Here is a 20,796-nt window from a genome sequence, read left to right as displayed (position 1 = left end):
GTAGCATTAATTTCATCATTATTTTTGGGCTTTTCTTCTACTTTGTTTGTCATTTCTTCCCTATTTTCTCTTTGTAATTGGTGTTTGAACTCTCATGGACAGATTTAATTTTGTATTTGTGTTGTTTTAGCTATGAACTAGATCTTTTGAGGCTTTGATTATTAATGAACTCTATGTCTTAATTCTAAATTTCTAGCACTTTATTTTAGCAATTTACCCATTGTTAATTCAAATGTGCTTATTGATAAATTCTTATTGTTGTTTGGCCACCAATGGCAAGATATTGAGTTATATTTGTGTTGGAAATTTTGAATATAATAGATAAATTTGAATGACACAAGTGAATAATCTTGTTAGGTTATGTTTGTGAATAACATAAGAATGTGTTATTTGCCTTGTGTAACCATTATGAATTGATTCTTAATTTTGGGTTCTTAAACTTGATTGACATAAGAGTATGTTAAATTAGGCGAAAGAATTAATACTATGGGTCTTGGAAAAGTTTTATGAACTTATTTTGAATTATTGTTAATTCTGGGTAATTTTACTAAGATTTGTTGCGGCGAAACGTACATATCATTTGATATAGAGGGATTTAATAATTTAAGTCTATTTAATCCAATTGATTTTACCTCACTTTTAGATTAGCATTGCAGTTTATTTTTTTAACATTTTTAATTGATTCCAAGTAGTGCTAGTTTACAAAATAAAAACAATTTAATTTGGTTACTTTTGCAATTGTTTGGTAATTAATTTGTACATTTAGTTTTAATTTGCAATCAATGTGGAGACGGTACTCAACTTATCACTTTATTACGTGTTTTGTGACTATGTACACTTGCACATAATTGATAAAAAATATCACAACATCGGGTTAAGCCCAACCTGACCCTAACATGCAGGTTTCGAACTTTTTCCAGGTTTTTCAGGTGGGTCTCCGCAAAAAAATTTTGACAAAAAAATGGAGTTTTTTCGGGTCCAGATTTGCACCCATACTTTCTAATTCTTTCTTTACATACTTATTTTGTTCCTCCTAATCGTATCATCAATTTCTCTATAATACAAATGGAGAAAGTATCATCCTTATCATATATTCCTCTTCATGTTATTGAAATTTAAAGTTGTGTCTAAAGGGTGGAACTCTTTAACACATCATTAAAATTTATTTCAAATATAAAAAAATGAGAAAAAAGGGAATGATATTATCCAAAAAAAAAAGTTTAAATGATAAATAGTAACATAGAAATGTAGAGAATATATTTTAGTATTTTTTGTAAAGAAAAATTAAAATAAGGAATGTGGGATTGAGGTGGTTTTTTATGGTTTTTCTTTATATTTTAAAAGAATGTGTATTTTACATATAATTCCGTGGGAATGCTCTAGGTGAAAGATTAATAATTTAGAAGAAAAAACTATAAAATTAGAATATTTTCACGGTAATTGAAAAGCTACATCAAAAGAGTTTGAATTGTCTTTAGAGACACGGATCACACAATAATATATATATATATATATATATATATGAGAATTCTTCTATATGGCTTCATTTTAAGCCCTGCCGGTAGGGCTCTCAGTGTTCTCAACCCGTAAATAGTTTTCGGTGCGATTTTTTTTTATGACCGTGTATATTGTAGCTATTTAGAGCATCCCGCAAATTTTCAGAAAATTCCGAATAATTTACAGTACCGAAAACTAGGTTCAAACATGTTATAGCACGCGTGACTAATTTTTTGTATGCGCGTGGAAAACAACATGTTTGAACCTAGTTTTCGGTACTGTACACTATTTGAAATTTTCTGAAAATTTGCAGGATGCTCTAAATAGCTACAATATACACGGTCACAAAAAAAATGCGCCAAAAACTATTCACGGGTCGAGAAACACTGAGAGCCCCACCGGTAGGGCTTAAAGTGAAGCCACTATAGAAGAATTGTCCTATATATACTTATACATAGGAAGAAAAATAGTATTTTTTCAGAAACATAGTATATTGTATCAATATTTTAAAGGGGGATGATGCAAAATAACCCTTAATGTTGTGTGAAAGTAAGTAAATACCCATGTTTTTAATTTTGTAGTAAAATAACCTAATCATCTATTTAATATCACATATTACCAAATACACCCTTTAACAAATTACTATTTTATTCTAAATATTTTAATATTATGGTATATGTATATTAGTTTTTATTTTAAAGTTAGTTTGATTTTTTTTTCGTTTTTTATGGGTTGTTGAATAATATACCATACCACAAAATATATATATTGAGTTGAAAAATAATATACCATCAAAACTTACAAAATTATTACTCAAAAATGTATATACTATGCTAACAAAGTTATATACTACCATTAAAATGTATATACCATGATACAAAATTATATACTACCACTATGTATAATAAAATAGAAATTAAATATCACAAAAAAAAAATTATATACCACACCACAAAAAACATATACACTAATTGGAACATAATATACCAACAACCTATAAAAAACTTAAAAAATCAATATAACTTTAAAATAAAAACTAATTAAATAAAACTAATATACATATACCACTATATTAAAGTCATGCAGTCCTAAATAAATAAATAAATTATAAAAAATGACAATTTAGGTAATCAACAATGTAAAATAGTCATTTATCTACAATTTTAAAAATGAGGACATTAGCTTCTTGATGGCTTTATTTTGGGCTATTTCCTATAATTTCTCTATTTTAAACAACTATTTAAAAATCATATGTATATTTTTATCTTTATATATTATAAATATGAGTTTAATAGAATTTGTTGGTTTCCGTTAAATTTAACACTTTTTTGTTTTCTAATACCATTAGTTTTAAAAAATCGTCTAAATAAGGTAAATAAATTGAAAATAAAAAGTAATAAATGAGTTTTAATAATTTCTCATCATGTTTTTTAAAATTTCATATTAGAGTATTTAAGTTACTCTATCAATTTATATTTTCAAAACAATAACCGAAAAATATTTATGTGCTTAAATTTTTTATTTTTTTATTTTATTAATTATTTATTTTGTCATTTAATATATGTTTGTTGACTGAGTTTTTGGTCAACTGCACGGAGTCAAATAATTAATTAGAGAACTTTCAATTAGACAATTAATGAATAATAAATGAGCCAAGAACCTAGTAATAATGAGCAATAAATAATAGAGAACACCAGGGTTTATAGAGGTTCGGCCCCAGAGATTGGTAATGACCTAGTCCTCATAGATTTGTATTGATCTTAAGGGGTTTACACAAGATCACAAGGGATTACAAGTGGATTTCTATGTGTAAAAGACAATACATTATGGCAAAATCGCTGCTGAGTACCAAGGCAGGTTGTTCAGTATGTTTCTGGTGCTGGCTGGTAGGCTGTTCTTTGTTTGTCTCCCCCTGACAGGCTGGTCGGTATATTCTTGGCGCTGGTCGGTAGGCTCAAGATCTGAACCCCCCCACAGTGGTGGAAGACTTGTATTTATATTGTTCCTCTCACCCAAGGGTTGCACCTGAGCATATTTGATGGGGAAATATCCATTTCTTCTCGCAGGTGGTTGCTTTCCTATTTTTTAGGAGCCTTGACCAAGTTTTTAGGGCTGTTAGGTGCTTTTTGCGGGTGGTTGGGCGATTCTCGCGGAGTGCTAACGGAGAGTGTAACTGTTTTCATCCGAGCAAGTATGTATGTTCGTCATACCGACCAGTCTGCCTGTCATACTGACCAGCAAGTTTCCTGGTGGTCCTGCCGAGCAGTTGAGCCTCTGGAGATAGTATGTCGAATAGTAACTTGTCGTATACCCTGCAGGTATACACCGACCAACCTGCTGGGGGGTCTGCCCAGTCTGCTCCACATGTCCAAGTTTAGTGCCACGTCAGATATGCCAATTTTTGGGATAACATTTGCCCCCCAAGTTTGCAATGGTGCTAAGCAGCGTGGAAACTTTCTTCTAGGGATCATCCCATCCAGCCTAGTCGGGAGTATATGCTCCTTGCTACGTGGCATAGCATCTGCTATAGTTAATAGCCTTTGTATTTCTTCAAGTTTCCAAGAAATGACTTTTCACTCTTTCCCGCCTCTTTTTGATACCATAAACTGTCATGATGGCTTTTATTAATAACTGTACCAACGATTGTGCAGTCATTGAAGAGTGGGCTAACGTGTGCGACGGTTGAGGAGACGTGACTAGAGGGACGTGCCTGCAGCAGTTGAGGGGATTGCAGAATGGGCGGTTCCATTAATGCCTGGTAGGAGAGTGGGTATCTTCCTTATCTATAAATCAAAGCAGTTTTGGAGCTATGCGGCTCTGTTTGGAGTCGTGCGGCTCTGTTTGGAGCTATACAACTCTATTTGGAGCTATACGGCTCTGTTTGAAGCTATACAAATCTATTTGGAACTATGCGGCTCTGTTTGGAGCTATACGGCTCTATAAATCGGAGCTGTTCAATTTTTTCAAATGAGTTGTAAACAAAAATAGTTCAACCCTATCTGCATAAATTGTTTTACAGCTCTTTTTGTTGCTTGGTACATACCGAGCAACGCGCAAGCACTTTAACATTAATAAAAATTAATGTTTCTAAGTCCTTTTAATTACGTGCTTTTTCCTCTGCTTGTCCATGTATGACTATGGTGCCCCCCAAATGACTGAGCATGCTTCATAACTCTTGGGTTATCCTCTTGGCCACTTGCTAACTGACCATAGTTGCTCATAATAACCTGTTCGGGAGCACTTGGGTTTGCCAAACCCTATATAGGTTTCATACACTGCCGACAATCTATGAAATAAATCACTAGTTAGCAAGATAATCATTGTAAAAGTAAGGCTTGTAAAAATTGACAAAAATCGTGTCTTATTGCTTAAAAATTAATCATACAAGCTGCGTCACTACAATCGTAGCTTACATTCATAAATATTAATTATTACAATAAATGGGCGAATCGTGTCTGTGCATAATTAAAATAGCTAAATTGAGCTGTTCAATTTTTTCGAATGAGTTGTAAACAAAAACTGTTCAACCCTATCTATAGAAATTGTTTTATGGCTCTTTTTGTTGCTTGGTACATACCGAGCAACGCGCAAGCACTTTAACATTAATAAAAATTAATGTTTCTAAGTCCTTTTAATTACGTGCTTTTTCCTCTGCTTGTCCATGTATGACTATGGTGCCCCCCAAATGACTGAGCATGATTCATAACTCTTGGGTTATCCTCTTGGCCACTTGCTAACTGACCATAGTTGCTCATAATAACCTGTTTGGGAGCACTTGGGTTTGCCAAAACCTATAAAGGTTTCATACACTGCCGACAATCTGTGAAATAAATCACTAGTTAGCAAGATAATCATTGTAAAAGTAAGGCTTGTAAAAATTGACAAAATCGTGTCTTATTGCTTAAAAATTAATCATACAAGCTGCGTCACTACAATCGTAGCTTACATTCATAAATATTAATTATTACAATAAATGGGCGAATCGTGTCTGTGCATAATTAAAATAGCTAAATTGAGCTGGTTGGTGGTATGGCCAGTTCGTGCCTGTACCGGCCAGTCAACGATCACTTAAAAGTGATCTTTATTAGTAGTACTTCCTTAGGTATTCCCCATTCCAGTAACGGGGGACAGGTACTAACTGAAGATCTTTGTAACGCCCTACTACCCAGGGACCGTTACAATGTGCATTTTAAGCAGTGCTAAACTCGCTAATCGAGTTATTTAGCCATAATCGTGTAACTAAGTATGATTAGCGGTTTAGGGTTAAAATTTTTGGTTAAGATATAACGTTTCACTAAAACGTTTACTATACACATTGGGATCCCAAAATATAATTTAAAGGTTAGTTACAATAAAATATTTACAACCAGCCGACCTAAGCGGCAAAATATGGTTTAACCCTAGTTCCTCTTTAAACAATCGGCCGTGGCGGTCGAGCAGCTGCATATGTACACATCGTCACCTATGCTCTGCAACTCAAGGATGGTCCAGCTTTCTTTTTCCTTTACCTGCACTATATAGCACCCGTGAATCGAAGCTCAGCAATAAAACTCAATATGCTCATGAACAGTAATAACATGTTACTAAATCATAACGTGCATGCCTAGCAATAATAGCCATATTCATGCATGCAAATAAGTCCAGATAATGATGATGGATTGTAATGCCCCGAATTCTCCAATCTGGTTTAATGGCGGGATTAGTAGGCCGGGAGGGCCATACTTGTTTAATTATGCCATTAAATGATAATATGCGTGTATATGTGAATTATATTATAATATGATGTTAAAATGCATGCATGTGGGTCCACATTTTAATTACAGGGGTGTGATGGTAATTTGGCCCGTTGAGGGTATAATTGTATATTTGTATGCATGTTGATGATATATGTTGATACCACATTATAATGTGGGTTTGTTCGAGCTATTCGGCATGAGACGATCTTGGAATATTGATTAGCGGTCTAGTCACAACAGGTTTAAGTTCGGGGCTCGGGATGAGTCTCGGGGTGATTTTAAGGATTAGAACATTGCCGGGAATTAAAGGGTAACGTGATATAAATTATTGGTGTTTGAGATTACTGAGAATAGCAGGAATTGGAGAGCATTAATTATGATTAACGAGATAAGTGGAAAATACCAATTTTTCCCTTTGGAGCCTTTAGAGACCTTAAATTGACCTAGGGGTATAATGGTCATTTCACCCCTAGGATAGATATAACCATTTTTGAGCTGAGAAAGAGGTAGAAAAAATAGAGCAACTTGGAGAGCCTTCCCGTACCATCCTTTCCTTCATTTTCCTTTGAGATTTTTGAGCCATTCTTGAGGATTCAAGCTTGGGAAGTAAGCCTTGGGAGTTTTGGAGAGTGTTCCTCCATTGAAGGGCATCATAAGCTGAGCTTTGGGTAAGTTTCTAACCATTGAAATCCCTGGTTTGCCCTGTTTTAGTTCTGTTTTACAGCTGAGATTTCTAGGTTGAATACTTGGTTTTTTTGGGAGTTTTGGCTTGGGTTCTTATGGTTGTGATGTTTGGGGTGTGTTAGGATGATTTTTGGGTTCATTTGGTACAAAAAATGGGATTTGGAAGCATTGGAAACAGGTTAGAATCGAAGGAGATGAAGAAAAAGGTTTCAGGGGGTTTCTAATCTGGAGGTAGCACTATAGCGCCCAGCTTAGGGTGCTACAGCACTACTCAGGGGGCATTTGGGCGTGTTGGGGGTTCTGAGTATAGTGCTGGGGCGCTAGGGGTCAGGGCTATAGTGCTACTCTGTTCCTTCAAAGTCCCGTTTTGAGTGTTTTTAAGGGTTTTTTACTTGGGGTTTCAATCCTTAAGGCCTGGGATCGAATCTACTCACCGTGTGGGCATGTTTCGAGGTCCCGAAAGTGGTGCTTAGGTTAAGACCCTATCATTGTGGATTCTTATTAATGGAGGTTATAATTGGTTTTGATTAGGTAACCGCTAAGGAACCAAAAGGTCGATCGTTCTCAGGAGTCGTTCTTATAATATTTCTCGCTCGAACCTGAGGTAAGAAAACTGCACCTTGTGTATATGACATGCATGATTGCTATTGAGCATGTGGGTTGATAAATGTGGACACTGATTGCATAGTAAATGCTAGCGGATATTATTTACTTGTCTATGGCACTGACTAGTCAGGGACACTGACCTAAGAGTCAGAAACGGCATAAGCGTCCTGAACGCAGGGCCGAATGAAGATTAGATCTAATCGATATCAGCATTGAATGGCTCTAAGGCATTAACGATGGACCGACCCTAAGGTCGATGGAACTTATAAGCGCTTGGCTAGTCTAAGACTAGTTACTGAGAGCCAGGGCCAAAGGCCTAGGTGACCGTTTGTCACATGGCTAGGGACGATGTTCCAGGGTTATGACTCTATGGTCATGAGGAAGGTTATGTTGGTGACCAGTCGCCATGCACCTATCCAGTTTAAGCTAGTGAAAGATTCCCTTATCTGTAGAGCCCGGTGACCCTATCGTCACATGGCTTAAGGGAGCTGTACCCACATTAGTGAATTTTGCGACTGTCACCTATCTGTTTTGGACTGATAGTCCTGAGTGATTATTATGATCATTGTGATATTATATCATGCTATATTATGTTTTCTTGCTGGGCCTTGGCTCATGGGTGCTATGTGGTGCAGGTACAGGGAAAGAAAAGCTCACCCAGCCTTGAGTGGAGAGCTTAGGTGGTTATGTGTACATATGCGGCCGCTTGACCACCACGGCCAAGGAGTTCTCAGAGGAACTAGGGGGTTTACCCTATTTTTGCCGCTTAGGTCGGCGGGGTTGTAAATTTGAAACAGTAGTGGCCATTTTGTATTATAAATGACTTGTAAATGTTTTGATGCGCTCATGAGCAGTTTATGTATTTAATAAAATATATAATTTCCTCTTTATTGGTTTTCCACCTTAACCTGTTAATAACACTTAGAGCACGTTTTTAACCAAAGGACTCGGGTAGCGGGTCAAATTTCCGGTTCATTGATCACCATAACTGTTCTGGGGTAACCAGGGCGTTACATGGATCCTGCCCTCTTGTGTGGATGACTATCAAGTCAATCCTAATCAGATGAGTGATTAACACTTTGAGATTCTGATAATCATGCTGGGGCGTGTAGCCCCAATCAATGAGTGATTAATAATTGAGATTCTGATAATCATGCTTAGGCGTGTAGCCCTAATTTGATGAGTGATTAACACTTTGAGATTCTGATAATCATGCTGGGGCGTGTAGCCCTAATCAGATGAGTGACTGATGAGTGAGTCACTAACTTAAATTAGATGAGTGACTGAGGAGTGAGTCACTAACTTAAACCAGATGAGTGACTATGGAGTCACAAACTTGAATCAGATGAGTGACTGATGAGTAAGTCACTAATTTAAACCAGATGAGTGACTATGGAGTCACAAACTTGATTCAGATGAGTGAATGAGGGGTAAGTCACTAATTTGGGCTTCGCACCCTTAGCCATGTGACGATGCAGTCACCTGGGCTTTCTGGCCCTGGCTCTAAGTAACTAGCCTTTAGGCTAGACAAGCGCTTTTAGTTTTCATCGAACTTTAGGTCGGTCAAGCATTAACGCTCATGATGAGTCATTCAATGCTTATGTTGATTAGAACTAATCATTTCGGCTTGTGTTGAACACATTAGTGCCGTTCTTGACTCTTAAGCCAATACCATACGGCTCGTGCCGATTTCTGACTCATGGGTCAGTGCCATACACAAGTAAGCAATGCAACCAGGCGTATATCATCTGTCAAATATCCAAATGTAGGGCATTCATCATGCTTACTTAACAATCACTATCATAATTATGATCATGCACACTTACAGAGACTCAAGCTCTGATCAATCTCATATTCAATATCCATGTCATGCCCTAATCACATGTTTCTCATGCATCACATATTGGGTGCAGTTTTCTTACCTCTGGTTCGAATGAGAAATAACAAATGAATGAACCTTGAGAATGATCAACCCTTTGATCCCTTAGCGGTCACCTAGACATAACCAAATATGGAATCCAATTAATGAAATCAACAACAAAAGATTCTTGACCTAAACCTCACTCCCGGGACCTCGAATCGTACTCAAACGGTTAGTAGATTCGATCTCGAACTTTAGGAATTGAAACCCCGAGCCAAAAACCCTCAAAAGTGCCCAAAATATGAATCAGGAAAAGCAGGGTAGCGCTACAATGCTGCCACCCTAGCGCCCCAACGCTGCAACCAGAGTTGTCTGGCCCTGGACAGCGCTGTAGCGCCCTCCCTTGGACGCTATAGCGCTAGGACCAAGATGAAACAACCCTGGTTCTTCTTCCTTCGAGTTTTCCAATTCCAAGCTTCAAAAATTGATCCCAAACTTCATTCAAACTCCCAAATGAACCCAAATATCCACTCTACAAGTCCTAGGCATCAAAACCTAATCAACCCTTGCCAAAACTCCCATAAATTCTCAACTATCCAACTCAAAATCCCAACTAAAAACCAAATGAAAACAGAGCAGAAAACCAGAGTTTCAATGGCTAGAAACTTACATCAAGCTCAGAATCACACCCTCTTCAATGGTAGAACATAACCCTAGACCATCAAGGTTCAAATCCTTAGCTTGGTTCCTCAAATGGAGCTTCGAAATTCAAAGAGAAAAGAAGGGAAAATGATGAACGGGAGAAGAAGAAATGATGCTCTATTTTGTTTATCTTTTTACAGCCTTCTCAAGTGATATATATATCCCTTAGGTCAAAAGACCAAAATTCCCTCAAGCCTATTTAAAACCCTTAACAACCACCAAGGGCAAAATTGTCCTTTCTCCTCTATCTCGTTAATTATGCTTAACGCCCTCCAATTCCCGTTATTCACAATATTCTCAAATGCTAATAAATCATATCCCATTACCCTTTAGTTCCCGGCAATGTACTAATCCTCAAATTACCCAGAGACTTACCCCGATCCCCGAAATTAACCCCGTTATAACCAAACCGATAACTTGCATTCAAAGATCGTCTCATGCCGACTGGCTCAAACAAATCCAAATTATGATGTGGTCTTACTCATAATTCACCAACATGCATGAAAATATACAAATGTGCCCTCAACGGGCCAAATTACCAAAATGCCCTGATAATGAAAAGTGAACCCATATGCATGCATTTATCATCATATAACAATATAATTCACATAAACATGCATATAATCATTTAATAACATAATAAATTAATTATGGCCCTCTCGACCTCCTAATCGAGGTCCTAAACCTTATTAGGAAATTTGGGTCATTACTGGTTGTGTCTGAGCATAACTGATGGGAAATATCCCTCTCTTCTCCCAAGTAGTTACCATCCTATTTGTTAGGGGGCTTGACCAAGTGGGCGTAGGTCATTACCAATCCCTGGGGCCGAACCACTATAAAATTATGGTGTCGTTTACATTCTTGAATACAATTCTCTTATTTATATCGTTTTCGTAACTCCGTGTTGTTGACAAAATCGAGGGTCAACATTTTGGTGCTTTCATTGAGAGTTGAACTCAAGGAAACCAGGATCTAACACGATGGATAAGAACACCAGGAGGATGGGTCAAGCTGAACAAACGCCGAAAAATCCACAAAATCCACCTCCTTCACCAGACGTGACAGAGGATGAGCCACAAAATGAGTTGGAAGAGGAGGAGATGGATGTTGGACCCTGAGAACAACCTTGGGAGTGTTGCAAGATGAGTTAGTCACCCTAAGAGCTAACCGAGAGAACGTGGCTAAAACGATGGTGATGAAATAGAGGGAGCTCCACCGACAACGTCAAGAATTGAACGAAAGACACGCGAACATGAATCGTCGACAAAGAGATGCGGCAGTGGCTTTAGAGGCGCCCATTTAGTTGGCTCGAGGACTGCCACTTGCACAAAGCTCCCAGCCAGACCTACTGCCAAATCCTCATCCTCCTCAAAACCCACGATCAGAGCATCACCAAGGTAACGTCCTCCTAATGCAGGATCGTTACACTATGTACTTTAAATAGTGCTAGACTTGCTAATCAAGTCCCTTGGTTATAAACGTGTAACTAAGGTTAATGACAAGGGTTAAGGTTAAAATTTTTGGTCAAAAAGAAACATTGCCTTTTCATTAGAAATATTTGCGTCCATACATGAGATCCCAAAATAACATAAACATATGTTTAAAAGAGTCTATTACAGTTCAAAAGTTATAACCACCCGACCTAAGCGACAAAATAAAGGATACAACCTTAGTTCCCCCCAGATAACCCCGACCGTGGTGGTCGAGTAGCTGCATATGTACACGCCACCACCGAAGCTCTCCAACTCATGGCTGGTCCAACTTCCCTTTCCCCTTACCTGCACCACATAGCACCTGTGAGCCGAGGCTCAGCCAGAAAACTTAAACATATGCATGAACAGTAAATGTTAGGAAAAAATGTTTTGCCTCAATGGAAATTGATAATAATATTGCAACTCTATGCAAAATATTACAATAGACAAGGATTGATTAAATAAAGTGTTACAACTCTATAACTGAAAATACAAATAAAAGGAGAAGGAGATGTAAGATGATAAAAATAGAAAGTACAACTCTATTACAAAAGGATACAAGTAAACTAGAAGTGTTTGAACAAAGGAAATAAAAGGATTACAACTCTTAAACAAAAGTACAAGTAAATAGAATAAGAAGAAAAGAAGAAAGAGCAATAGAAGAAAATAAGAACAAGAACCAAAACAATAAACTCTCACTCACACAACCAAAGTGAAGAGTGTTGGGGATCGCCAACTTGAACAAGGTTTGAAACCTTTGTCCAAAAGCTTATTTCCCCCTAACTCAAGCACTAAGGGATCTCTCACAAATTATAGGAAATGCTTTATGGAATTATCAAGCCTCAAGGTGTTTCTAGCCAAGTGCTCTAATGGATAGAAATGTTGTGTCTTACAAGTGAGCTATAGGCTCCTATTTATAGAGTTTAGAGATACTATTTGAATTTCAAATTCCACCAACCCCCATGGCTGTTACCAATGTTTAATTGGATTAATATGGAATTAAAAAAGAGATTTGGGAGTTATTTGGGTTTTTTGAGCCGTTCAACAAAGATTGAAAAAACTGAAAATTGGTCAGTTTTTGTCCTGTGGCCGCGGCCACCAACATTCAGTGGCCACGGCCACCGACCAATTTCAGCACTTAAAAATGTGTTGTTTTTCCAAACGGTTCCAAACCCTCCCAAATGATTTTGTAACTCCCAAAACACATTATTGGGGTTAAAATCATATCTCTAACAGCCATATCACATATGGCTTTATGAAATTCATCTCAATATTGTGTAACAACACTTTTACACAATAAAGGGTAATATTTGGAAGTTACAAATTTGTAACACCAAATATGTTACATTATTTGGATATATCTTATATATCTAAATATTGTAACTCTCTATTATATGTTACAATATGTGACACACTTTGTCACAATTATTTAATCTAAAACATTATATTATAATAGAATATTACATTATATTATAATATAACAGTAAATACAGATTCCAGATGCATATCTAGCATGCCCAGCAGTAATGTAACGTCCCAAATTTGCTATTAAGCCTTAGTGCCTTGATTAATGTGCTGGGAGGGCATAATTGGATTTATATATGTGGAATTAATTGAATAAATGTGACTACATGTCATGCATGATCTATATGGTAATATGTATATATGTGCATGTTTATGTGTATTAAATATGAATGTGAGCCCGTTCTTGTTAATAAGGGCATTTTTATAATTTTGACTCATTGAGGGTATAAATGTGATTAAATGTGTTATGTGATTGAGGTCACATTATTATGTGGATATATTTGTAATATTTGGCTCGAGGCAATCCTAGTGAGCGGATTAGTGGAATAGTCACAACGGGGCTAAATACTCGGCTCAGGGTGAGCCTAGGGGTATTTTGGGAACGTAGTGCGTACTCGGGAGTTACCGGGTAATGGGTAGTTATTTGGTGATAAATTGGGTATGTCGGGATTAATTGGGAATTTATAGGACTACTTGAGGATTAGCGAGAAATGTGGTAAATGATGGGTTTGCCCTTGGAGGCATTAAATGGCTAGGGATAAGATTATGAGCATTTTGGTCATTCTCTAAGCTTAGGATTGACTCAGGAAATCCTGAGAAACAACCAGAAACAAAAAAAAACATTCCCTCAGCTTACTCTCTCTCTTGATTATCTCTCTCTCTTGAAGCTTTGGAGAAACCTTAGGATTTTAGGAGGATGGCTTGACAATTGAGGCTATGAATTCGGGATTAAAGCTAGGATTGAGTTGGAACAACTTAGGGGGTCAAAATTTTCAGTTGAGGTAAGGTTCTTTGTAACGCCCTACTACTCAGGGACCGTTACAGTGTGCATTTAAATAGTGCTAAACTCGCTAATCGAGTTATTTGGCCATAATTGTGTAACTAAGTATGATTAACGGTTTAGGGTTAAATTTTTTGGTTAAGATGCAACGTTTCACTAAAAAGTTTACTATACACATTGGGATCCCAAAATATAATTTAAAGGTTAGTTACAATAAAATATTTACAACCAGCCGACCTAAGCGGAAAAATAGGGTTTAACCCTAGTTCCTCTTTAAACCCTCGGCCATGGCGGCCGAGCAGTCGCATATGTACACATCGTCACCTAAGCTCTCCAACTCAAGGATGGTCCAACTTTCTTTTGCCTTTACCTGTACCATGTATCACCCATGAGCTGAAGCTCAGCAAGAAAACTCAATATGCTCATGAACAAGTAATAACATGTTACTATATCATAATAGGCATGCCTAGGAGTAATAACCCACTCATGCATGCAAGCAAGTCCAAATAAATGATTATGGGGTCCTGTGTCTGAGTAGATGACTAATGAGTCAATCTCTGGGGACCTGCTTATTGAATAGATGACTAATGAGTCAATCTCTGTGTGGGTGACTAATGAGTCACACCCTGTATGGGTGACTAATGAGTCACACTCTGTATAAATGACTAATGAGTCTATCTCTGTTAGATGACTAATAAGCCTATCTCTGAGTAGTTGACTAATAATTCATTCTCTGAGATAGGTGACTAATGAGTCACACTCTGGATTGGTGACTAATGAGTCACATACAAAATGGATGATTGATAAGTCTATCCTTATGTAGATGACTGATAAGTCTATCTCTTAGGTAGATGACTAATAAGTCTCTTTGTATAGATGGCTAATAACCCTCTCTGAATAGTTGACTAATAAGTCACTCTCTGGATAGGTGACTAATGAGTCACTCTCAAGATAGATGACTGATAAGTCTATCTCTGAGGTCCCATACCCTCCTAGCCATGTGACGTGTAGGTCACCTTAGCCTTTTGGCTCTGGCTCTAAATAACTAGCCTTTAGACTAGACAAGCGCTTTTGTTTTCATCGAACTTAAGGTCGGTCAAGCATTTCATGCTTATGATGATAATGCTTATGTCGATTAGATCTAATCTTTTCAGCTTGTGTTAAACACGCTAATACCGTTCTTGACTCATAAGTTAATATCATACAACCAGTGCTCAATACTACTGCCGAACTTGACTAATGAGTCATAGCTTCACAGTCAATACTGGCACCATTGTCGATTATGACTAATAAGTCAGCACCATTCACAAATAAGCAAGTCTGCTAAGCATTTAATATGCAATCAATGTCCACATATAGAGCACTCAACATGCTTCATTAATAACCATGCATGTCACATACTGGGTGCAGTTTTCTTACCTTTGGTTCGAGCGAGAAATACGTTAAGAACGACCCTTGAGAATGATCAATCCTTTGGTCCCTTAGTGGTCACCTAGTCATAACCAAATATGGAACTCCAATTAATGAAATCAATCATAAAAGGTTCATGATCTAAACATCACTCCCAGGACCTCGAATCGTACTCAAACGGTTAGTAGATTCGATCCTGAGCCTTAGGAATTGAAACCTCGAGCCAAAAATCCTCAAAAGTGCCCAAAATAGGACCCTGGAAAAACAGGGTAGCGCTACAGCGCTGCCCCCCTGGCGCCTAGGCGCTACAAGCAGGGCTGACTTGCCCTGGACAGCGCTGTAGCGCTAGAACCAAGGTGATTCAGCCCCGGTTTTTCCCCTTCGACTTCTCCACTTTCCAAACTTCATGAACTGACTCCAAACCTCAACCAAACTCACAAATGAACCCATATACCCATTTACAAGTCCTAGGCATCAAAACCCAATCAATTTTATCTAAAACTTCCTTGAATTCTCAACGATCAACTTCAAAATTCCAGCTGAAAATCAAATGAAAAAAGAGCAAGAAACCAGAGATTTCATGGCTAAAACCTTACCTCAAACTCAAGATTAGACCCTCTTCAATGGCTGAACTCAAGCTTTAACTCCAAGCTTGAATCCTAAGAAGGAGCTTCAAAATTTCAAAGGAAGAAAAAGGAGAAATGATGATCGAGAGAAGAAGAAGCTCTGTTTTTGGTTTAGTTTAATCCACAACCTTCTGTTGATATAACCTTTGGTCAAATGACCAAAATACCCCTAGGTCATTAAATTACCTCTTAAGGCTAACAAGGGTAAAATCGTCATTTCCCGCCTATCTCGTTAATCATAATTATGACCAAACCGCTAACTTGCAGTCAAAGATCGTCTCATGCCGAATAGCTCGAACAAATCCACATTATAATGTGGCCTTATTCATAATTCACCAACATGCATGTAAATATACAAATATGCCTTCAACGAGCCAAATTACCAAAATTCCTTTATAATGAAAAGTGGACCCACATGCATGCATTTATCATCATATAATAATATAATTCACATAAGCATGCATATAATCATTTAATGGCATAATAATTCAATTATGGCCCTCCCGGCCTCCTAATCTAGGTCCTAAACCTTATTAGGAAATTTGGGTCATTACAAATATCCCCTCTTTACAGAAATTTCGTCATCAAAATTTATCCGAACCGCCGGGAATATAAATTCCGCACAACTGATTCCAGTTTCCTAGGTCGTTCCCTCGGCCTTACTATTTCTGTATCATACCTTAACTAAAGGTATAGCTTTGCTTCTCAGAACCTTATTCTTTCTATTAAAATCTGAACTGGCTACCCTTTACAGGATAACTTAATCTCAATCTTCAGATTCTCATACCTCAACACATGAGTCTCATTTAACACATGTTTCCTCAACATGAAAATACAAAATACACTGTATACTGCTGAAAGTGCCAAAGATAAGGCCAATTCCATAGGCAATTTGACCGGTCCTATCCAGGATTCAAAAAATCTTATAAATCTAGGGCTTAACTTGCCCTTATCTCCTCACCCTTTTCCATGGTGATATTTTAAGGAAGATACAGTCCTCCACTTGGAACTCCATGTTCCTGCATCTCAAATCAACATAACTTTTCCATTTACTTTGAGAAGTGCCATCCAAGCTCTAACCCTTTTTTAATATCCTCAATGATCTTCTGAACTGCCTCAGGATCCAGATATAACATCTCACCCATCTCATAAGACGCCCTTCCAATAACTGGATAACTCTCTCTGATTTACCATCAGTCTGAGGATAATAAACTGTATTAAATTCCAACTATATATTCATCGCCTTCTACAACTTTTCCCAAAACTTGGAAGTAATAATAGAGTATTCATCTGATAGGATAATGATTAGTGGTGAAAAATGCATATTTATTGATTTTAATGGCCAAAATAAATTAAGTTTAATTAATATTTTCATTGAATTAATATAATTTATTTTATAAATAAAATTGTTTTATTATGATTTAATTTATTGTTATTCTGTAGGAATTAAAGAGGCATTTTGTCATAAAGAAAAGAAAGAAGAAGGAAATAAATAAAGTTGAAGAAATGAGGAAAAGTTGGCATTTTTGCAAAATTGAAGCCCAGAAATTTGGCCTAAAGCACCCCAGGCCCACTGAAAACCTCGCACCCCTGCGCCACTTGACGCGCTCAAGGCATGCCATGCGTCCGCAAGCTCCTCCTTCAGCTCCCAACAACCCGTGTGTGACCCGGCCCTCGATCCGGTGACCCGTGAACTCTTCCCAGCAACCCAATCCTCTCACGCCCATTCCCAGCCTTGCCTCCTTCAGCCGTTGGCCCAAACCCAATACTCCAGTGGCCCAACGCAATCCTCCAGCAGCCTATCCGAAGCACCGAAGCTTCCTCCAACGAAGGCCCAGCCTCCAGCAACCTCTCCTCCTACGTTGACCAGGTCAACTAGCATACCTGCCAGCCAATTAAGGGTTGCCACATCAGCATTTCCAGCTGCTTTTTTGTCTCCCTCCCCAGCCAAGCCGTGACACGCGGCGCACCCCTATTGGGCATGAATTGGTCAATATTTTAGCTCCATAAGCACCCATCAGCCCATATTTTGTGGGTATTGGGCTTTGCACGTTTCTATTTTGACTTCAAAGCTCATTCTTTTTGGTGTTTTAGAAAAAGATCAAATTGACCATACACCAAAATAGCTAGGTTAATATTAATAATAAGATTTGATTTTTCAAAATTATATTTTATTATTAATATTTCAGATTTATTTTGTAAACCCCATTTTATTGTTTATTTTCTTTTTAGTCCTTTTCTCCCTCTATAAATATGAACTCTTTCTTCATAATTAGAATGTAATTTAGAGTAAAGAAACTATAGCACAATTTCTACTCACTTTCTTCTCATATTTTCTTCTTAGAATTTTGTGAGAATCATGAGCATAATGGCCTAATCTTCCTAGGAAGGTTAGGGATGATTCCATATGCTAGTGATGTTATTTTGCTAGTTTGATTTACTATGTTCTTAATGTAATGTATTTGAGTTATTTATGTTCTTTCATCCCCATCTCTATTTTTTTTATCTTTATTTAATTGTACTAATAGTATATAGGATTAGTCATGCTCTTTTTATGTGCTTCCAATTAGTAAAAGTAATATTGATACATAATTTTATGTCTAATCTTCTATTGCATTATTGCCCTTGGGTATTTTGTCATTTTTAGATTTTTCATAAGATTAACATTGTGCTTTTAAAGTAAAGAACTTTATAACTCAAATGGACTTTTGTTAGAAAAAAAAATATGGACTTTAATGTTAGATTTTCCAAGTAGATGTTGGGATGTGAACAATTTACTTGTGTATTTTTGTAAATCAAGTAACCAAGTAACTAAACAAGCATATGGATGATTCTTGAAACCTTTCCATTTCTCAAACTCTTGATTACATCTCACCTTTATTTCACTTATCTCATTTTATCATTTCATCAAAAAGACAACACCAAAATCTCAAATCTCTTTTTATTTCCATTTTTTTATTTATTTCTTGTTACTAATTTTTTTGTGTTATTTTCTACTAATTTTTTGATTTTAGGTTACCTCCTTGTGGATCGACCGCCCGATTATACTACAACTACCACTTAGTGGTTATCACGATTTGGGTATTAAACAGATAGACATTGAATTCTATGAAGGCATACTACCTTACTCATACAAAGATCTAAATACTGATCAACTGTGTTACTTATCCTTAGTGATAGAAATGAACTCACTTTAAATAGTGGTCCATAATGACCCAAACTAACTCATGCTGACCCACTAATCTGGGCAGCCCCACCACGAAACCTATCACGATGTTTCCTTATTTCCACAATGGAATACACAAAGGCTACAATAGCCTTACTGGTTTCTGATGCTCTGTCTTGACCTGCTAACAGGTTAAGAACCTGACCACATATTCAGTTATGTCCCTCTCCATCCCAGGCCACCAATATAAAGCTTTCATATCCTAATACATCTTTCACGAGGCCTGGATGAAGAGAATAAAAGAGTAGTATGAGATTCATCTAGAATCCCTCATTTAATCCCATTGTCCATTGGATTCCGAATCTGATCCTTATACCACAATTAACCCATACCTGACACTGTATAATCCTTAGCTAATCCAGCTAAGACATTCCCCTCAATTCTCCCATCTATAGTTCACTTAACTGTTCTCCTTGATCCTTTTTTGAAATAATAATCTCAAGTATAAAGTTGGCCACCTGGCCCACCAGTAACTCTACTCTAGTCCTGGTCATATCCTTTAAATAACATGAATCATAGGAAATCACTTTTCCCTGTCACTGAGGTTTCATAACAACCTACAAACTGATTATGATCTGGTTTTGGGTTCGAGCAGCGGAGTTGTTCTTCAAGCGTCGCGACCTGTGTACACGAAAGGGCCTTGGCGGTTCTCTGAAGTTGCCTAAGCGCCGCGACGCTGGTTGGGCCGCGCCGAGGCCTGTGTCTCCCAAGAGAGAGCCCTGTGCTCTTTGAATTCTTGCGTGTTGTGGCTCTAATTGAGAAAAATAGCCAAAACAGTTTTTTTTAGCTCGGGAACTCAAACCTAAGGGCTCGGAAAATATTCTTCTACCTGGTTTAGTGCAATTCGAGGTCCCGGAGGCTAGTGTATTATTTTGAAGCTTTTAATTGGTTTAGGTTTTGATGGTTATCCATTATTACGTTGTGACTAGGTTACACCGCTAGGCTTGGGATTAGGGATCGTGCTCGGGTCTGCCTTCTACTTTTAGCTCGGGACTCGAGGTAAGAAAACTGCACCCGGGTTGTGATCAGGGCTTGGACCCCTGTTAACGAATATGATTATGATTGTGATTATACGTGAAAGTATGCTTATATCTATATTTGAGAATATTTGGTTAGGCATGCTTGTTTATGCTACAACTGATTGCGTGTTCTGCAATCTATTCGTTTGTTTATGCTTATCTGAATGTCCGACCTAAGGGAGTCGAGGCTGATGATAAACGTGTGGAATACAGCCTAGCCTAAGCGTGCCAGTGTCAGCTGTATAACTAGAGGTCTTGTCCTAAGGGCGCTGTCACTTAAGAAAATAAAGTGTCAATTGCACTTAACTTATTGTATTGATTATTGAAATTGGATTATGTGTTTGATTGAGCAGGAAATCACTGCAAGGCTTATTGCTTATGTCCTGATGCTTATTGAATTTGTCAATTTAAGTTTATGTCTTGATGCTTATGTCCAGATCAACAATAACATGGAGGTTTACGTTGATGACATGTTGGTCGAGTCGAAAAAAGCTAGTGAGCACGTCAAGGACTTACTGGAATGCTTCAACATCTTGAATAAATATCAGATGAAGCTTAATCCCCTAAGTGTTCTTTTGGGGTCGGATCAGGAAATTTTTTGGAATTCATAGTAAACTCGTGAGGAATCGAGGCCAATCCTGAAAAAATTCGA

Source organism: Humulus lupulus, chromosome 1 (genome assembly GCF_963169125.1).
Source record: "Humulus lupulus chromosome 1, drHumLupu1.1, whole genome shotgun sequence".
In the NCBI taxonomy this organism is placed as follows: Eukaryota; Viridiplantae; Streptophyta; class Magnoliopsida; order Rosales; family Cannabaceae; genus Humulus; species Humulus lupulus.
This window is presented reverse-complemented; position numbering follows the sequence as displayed.